Raw genomic sequence first — 6,939 nt, 5'->3', positions numbered from 1 at the left:
AGAGCCGAAGACTTCAGGCAGGCACTGCAGATGTGTTGCTCTGTGTACGTTGAGAGGGCATTTCCATCTGACGACTCCAAGTCCAAGACTTCCTCCAAACATCAATTGAGTGGGAAAAGAAAACAACTTGAATATGGACAAGACGGTTTGTCAAAACAAGCAAAATACGACCTACTCATACAAAAGTTTTTTGCATAGACTGAAACTACGAACACCTTCACTTACACTCCCCCACCCCAAAAACCCACCCCACCCCGCAATCCAATATCCCCACCCCACCCCACCCCACCACCCAAACCGTTTTTCCAATAATGGGATGTTTGCAAGAGCAGTGACAAAACTAGAAAGGCTACTGTTCAAAGCCTGTTTAAAAACCTTTTACGGTGAAATTATGAATTCATTTAGCCCTATACCGATTTCTCACTAAGTGTAAAGCAAGGACATTTAATTGATGTATTAATTATTCAGGAAAAATGAGACAAAAAACTAGACAAATGCCTTCAAGAAGATGTCATGTTTTTACCTCTTTACAAAATTATTTAAAAGATGCGGTCAGTCAACAAGATTTTAGCAAATATTAAGTTCATTTATTTTCACACACAATATGATGTACATAGTATTTGCTTTTTTAAAATAACCAAATTAATCCAATTGATCAAGAGGTGTGTGCTAAGCTTCAATTTAGCAAAGGAATTAGATACATTTTACAATGTACAGTCTTATTTACTCTTTGTCTGACAAACTTGTTTTACACAGTGATGAAAATTTACTGTGACTTGATTAAATTTCTACTTACATAGTACAGATGCAAAGTTTGCAAAGCATACTTAATTACTCTTTGTCTGACAAACTTGTTTTACACAGTGATGAAAAATTACTGTCTCGGTTAAATTTCTACTTACATAGTACATACATGTATGCAAAGTATGCAAAGTATGCAAAGTGTGCAAAGTATGCAAGTATTGTTTCAATCAATCATATTAACCAATAATTACAAAAATATAAATAAATCAAATTGTTTTCTTAGTTGAAATCACAATCAACAACAAAAACAAGCAAATGCAGTTATCTGTACGTGTAAGTTTGAATATAAACTATAAAGCTGTTGCAAGATTGCAAGCATGATGCATGTTTTTGTTTCCGGAAGAGTACATTTACAATCGATCCTAGAATGCATGTTTCAATTTAAAATAATCAATATAATATAGCAAATAATTCTCAAGAAATTGGTGTTACATGTACATGTAGCTTCAAAGTTTCAAGTTGTTAATGTTCTATGTTGATTATATGTATTGGATCATATGTAAAGAAAGAAATGTCCAAATTGATCTTATACTCGGACCTAAGTCCATGTGTACACCATGAAATAAACTGACTCCTGTGGTACTGGTTATTGCCTTGATGCATATTTAAATGTTCCAATGCAATATTAAGTTCCCTTGTTGAGTGTCATTAACTATTACAACAAAATACAAACAAACCTAACATAAATGTTTAACAAAATAATTGAATTTCCCTTAGAACAGGGAAGGATCTGGCTTATAAACTGAATTTTAAAATGATGCACATGTATACTTTTGGTCATTGTCAAAGACCAGTATCCTCACTTTGTGTATCAGAATTTCTGTGTAAAATAACTAACAAACAATTAAAGAAAAATAACACACTTGCTGCAAAGAATGTTGTGCTTTCAGATGCCTGGGAATGGCTTAATCCCCACAATGTTTTATAAAATCAACAGCTCTTCAGTGCTCCTCACCAAATACGTTTTATGCTCATTGAACTTAAAACGTATTTGGTGAAAAATAGTTACAAAAAGGATGTCCTGCCTTTAAAGACTCTGGACACTATTGGTAATTGTCAAAGACTAGTTTTCACAGTTGGTGTATCTCAACAATTATATGCATAAAATAACAAACCTGTGAAAATTTGAGCTTATTCGGGCGTCAAAGTTGCGAGATATTAATGAAAGAAAAAAAAACACCCTTGTCACACGTAGTTGTGTGCTTTAAGATGCTTGATTTCAAGATCTGAAAATTCTAAATCTGAGGTATCAAAATCAAATTTGTGGAAAATTACTTCTTTCTCAGAAACTTTATTACTTCAGATGGAGCCGTTCCTCACAATGTTTTATACTATCAACCTCTCCCCATTACTTGATACCAAGTAAGGTTTTATGCTAATAAATATTTTGAGTAATTACCAAAAGTGTCCACTGCCTTTCCAGCACAAGCCCTAAAATCAGATCAATTCAAAATATTTAATACATTTAATATCAATACACATTATAAATCATATGAATATTGTAGTGCAGTGAACTAGTACACACAGTTTTAATGTCTGTCAATAAACTAGTGTAATTCTAAATCAAGGTGCTCTCATCTTTGAATTTCTTGCAGGTCTGATTAATTTACAATAGGTTTAAAAAAAAAGTTTGTTCAGTCTAAAAGTCAAGGTACTCTGCTTCTATAACATTTTATAAGATACAATCAGTAAACTCAATATTATGTAAAAAAATGTATTCATAATGCTAACCAAACACACAAAACATCTATATATTTTTCTTAACATATCTCTCTTTCAATGAGCCTGGCAGACTTGTAAGGTTGGAATTTCACAATATCAGAGTACACTATTCATTATTCACCTCCATTGCCCTGGCCTTGGCCTTTGTCCCACACAACAACAGATTGATTTTCCAATATATTTGTCACTTTATGAGGGAGTTACTACATGTAAAATAGGGCCTACTAAAGTTAAAGGCTAGGACCCAATTTCATAGAGCTGCTTGAGCACAAAAAAGTAGCTAAGCAGAAGCACAACAAAATTATGCTTTCCTGAATAAGGTAACAGCCAAACTACCATGTCATGTACATTTGTATGACCTGCTTAGCAGACACTTTCAAAGTAATATTTTCTGCTTGGGCAGCTCTTGTTATTTGGCCTAATTTCATAGAGCTGCTAGTTTGAGCAGAAAATATTGCTTACTGTGTACAAACAGAAATAAGTCGAATAGGGCCTACCAACCACAAACTGTACGTAACATGGTAGTTTGGTAACATGGTAACCTTATTCTGCTAAGCATAGTTTTTTTGTGCTTAGCTAATATTTTGCTTTAGCAGCTCAATGAAATTGGGCACAGGTCTTTCATATTATGAAGTTATGATTTAAAGTTCAAATTGATACAACAGGGTAGTACACCAAGTCTTCACAAGCTCAGTGATGTTAACAGTTGACAAGGTTCAGTTAGTAGATAATAACCTCCAGTGTTAAAGGAACACAATGCCTTGGATCGGTCGAGTTGGTCTTTGAATGAAAAGCGTCCTTTAACCGTTTGTTATAAGATCGATATGGTTAGAAAGATATTGTAAAAGTAGAATACAATGATCTAAACAAATATGCCTCGAAATTGCGTGGTTTTTGTTTTACCTCGTCGACAAACACGGTCGGCCATTTATGGGAGTCACAAGTTTGACTCCCATAAATGGCCGACCGTGTTAGTTCGCGATGTAAAGTGAAAACCGTGCAATTTTGAGTGGATCATTATATTCTACTTTTAAAACAACCATATGCATTTCATAACAAACGGTTTCAAACGCTTTTCATAGACCAACTTGTCCGATCCAAGGCAACGTGTTCATTTAATGTTTATGGTTATTCAATTACTACATGTACATGTATGCCCTGGGTCCAACTTCATAGAGCTGCTTAAACACAAAGAATTGCTTAAGAATTTCCTGCCAATCAAAAATGGGCAGGAAACCAGTCGTCATTTTTGTTGCTTGTGTCAGACCTTTATTCTGGTAAGCTTTTTTTGTTGTTGTGCCATGCTACTCTATGTGCTTTTTAAGTAGCTATATGAAATTGGGCTTGGATACAGAAAAGTACTTCATTTTTAAAGCAAGTTTTCACTTCACTTATCACAAAATAGTTGGCAATATTTATTGCAGTTTGAAATAGTACTGATGATTAATAAACTACATGTACACACTCCTCAGTGCAAAATTATGAGCCTAATCTATCAATTTGACATCGTTGAGTACTCAATAAAATTAATTTGATGATACATTTCAATTAACTACCAGCTGTCTCAGAGAGATTGCGATAACAGAAACAATTTAAAAGTCCTCCATATTGTCCAGTGCATCTCAGGACAATCTTTTTGCCATTTTGCATCAGTGGGACTTAAAGCAAGTCTAGAACAAATCATCATAGTCATCCCCACACCCATAGTCGTCCCCACCACCATAATAATCATCATAATAATCAACGATATCATCGCCATAGTCATCATCAAGGAAATCAAAACAAGACTGGGAATAGGATGCCGACTCGGGAGAACTTGGGATTTGGGGACAGACTTTCCTCTTTTTCACAACTGTTTTTCTCTTTTTCCTGCCAACTTTCTTCTTCTTGCGAAAGGCCCTCTTCAGCATGTTTGAGTAACAGCAGGCATCTATGGCCACTTTGATGGTGTCCTCCTGCCAGGAAGATATCTTGTCTCGATTTGCTGGTAGATGATACATCACAGATTGTTTATCATCAATAGTGATAAAACCTGCCTTTTGCAGCATGGCGGTGAGAGTCGTCGACGCAAGGTGGCGTACTCTACCCACACAGATGTTGATCAGCTCCTTCTGTATCTTGGCCACATCAATCTCTGTTGTAGCCATACCAGAGCATTGGCTTTGGTACAAGCCAATCCAGTCAACCACCTTGAAAGTCATATACTTCCTTTCTTCCTCATCTGCAGCGATGAGAATTGCACTGTTGTTGCGTGCCGCAACGGTGAGACGACCCTTCAGGTAAGCTGTGAGCTCTCTGCATTGGCTGATGGCACGTACTTTTTCATTTGTGATCTTAACGGATTTTGCTCCTGCATGTTGAGCAGATGAATCTTGCATGCACACTTTGATACCAGTTAGACCCTCTGGAGTGATGGGGATTTGCTCCTGTATGTTATTCTCTCCCGGTAACACTCCGATTGCGAATTCAAGTTTAATCTTCCGTTTCTTGGGCAATTCTGCTTTCCCTTTGTCTAGAGACCCAACCTCCATCTCGGATTTTTTCTGCTCCATTGCTTTCAGGGTTTTCTTCTTCTCCTTTGAGACTTTCTCCTTGGATGTTGGTTTGATTTGCCGGTGTTTGATCAGTCCCGTGTTCATCCCCAAAAGTCGAGACGGCGGAACAGTAAAAAATGTCTTACAAACTGAAACCATGACTCGAAGTACCTCAGACTCTGTTGAAGGCCTTTTTAAAAGAGATAGCCCATGAAGATAGTACAATACAACAGCACTGGTGTGTGACAGTGAACTTGACTCCGGAGTGAGTTGACCAGAGCTAGAAGCACCCAACTCAGCTGAAGCAGAAGAGTGGTCCTTACCGTGCCTAAAATAATTAATATAGTCAGCCAATGTCATACCACACGTGGAGAAATTGTAAGACACAATCCCACAGTCGTCAACTTTTACACTCTCGTTCTTTTCGAGATGTTTTAACACATCATCGGGACTCTCAGTGCCGACCACTTTCTTGCACCTCTTCAGAACTTCATTGATCAGAGACTCCTCAGTGCCTTCTGGCTCACTTTGCAACCAAGCTATTACATCATCCACGATGCTCTTGTCTGGTTCACTACCTTGTGGTGCTACCGGTACTATCTGCATCTGAAGTCCCTTAATATGTTCATCAAACTTCTCCTTCAATGTCTTCAAGTCCACGTACACACGTTTCTTGGCATGGGGAATGTTCACCGAAGGAGCCGGTTGTGTTGACGACTTATTTGCAGCAGCGAGCATATCAAGTGGGTTGGCGTACGGCACAACTGCTGTACACGGCCTCAGAGCATTCTGAAGCTTTGCTCTGGTTTTGGGACGGTTTTTCGGCCCCATCGACAAGAGCATACATAGCGACTTGTTTAGCAGGCACTCTTCAACCTTTGCTGGTATGTCATTCATCGTGAGTTTTTGCTGGGTTGTTGTGTCAAAGCGTAAAATTAGAGAGCCGCTAAATCTCACTTCGTCTGTAAAATGGGTATGTGGAAAATATGTAGCTGGTACCCTTTTCTGTAATAATGAAACGTTGCTTTTCTCGCCGGTCACCATCGATTTACCGTGGGAGCTATCACGGTGGCATTGTGTGTGTGCTGCATTTCTCATTGTGGGGAATTCCCCGACTTTTATGTCTCGCCTTTGTTGATAAACATTGACCCTCACCTTTGTTGATAAACATTGACCCTCACCGTGACGGCGGTGTGCAATCAGACTATGGCCGTGTCCGAAACGACGACTTCGGCTACAGCTACGTCTAGATCAGCGCGTCTACCAGTGTTGAAGAATAGGCAGACGCGGGCGATCTAGCCGTAGCTGTAGCCGAAGTCGCCGTTTCGGACACGGCCTATTATATGCAACACTGTGCAATATCTCTTCAGTGTATGAGAACGAAGTGCTATGGGGCGGGGCATAGATCCATATACATGTAGCTCGCGCTGGGGCGGGGTCATGTCTGTAAAGTGTTAGAAACATTTTTTATGAACCACTTTCTGGGGTGGGGGTAGTCTAGGTTCCTAGACCATTGGTGTTGCGTGGTCACACACAACCAACGTTCCAATTATGCACGGCAAACACTGTACACGCTTGTAATGAACGAACGCTAGCGGGCGCTCTGTTTCTCTGATTTCCTGTGCTCACCAAGGTCTAGGACATTTGCAACGACGGGTCTTAACTTTTTTATTGTTTTTCGGCAAATCTCCCCCGACTTTCCGGTGGAGCCAATCAGAGGCTGCGTTGCGGTTGGCTCATGAATAATTCATCAGTGTTGTGCATGCAGTGTAAATGCATTAATGCGTTGCATGACTTTTGCTATACTACTCTGCATGTGTGTGTGGGTATATGTTTTTATCGGAGTATAATAATGTCCAGATCAGTAGGATTTGAAACT

The sequence above is a fragment of the Asterias rubens genome, chromosome 1 (assembly GCF_902459465.1).
Source record: "Asterias rubens chromosome 1, eAstRub1.3, whole genome shotgun sequence".
NCBI lineage: Eukaryota > Metazoa > Echinodermata > Asteroidea > Forcipulatida > Asteriidae > Asterias > Asterias rubens.
This window is presented reverse-complemented; position numbering follows the sequence as displayed.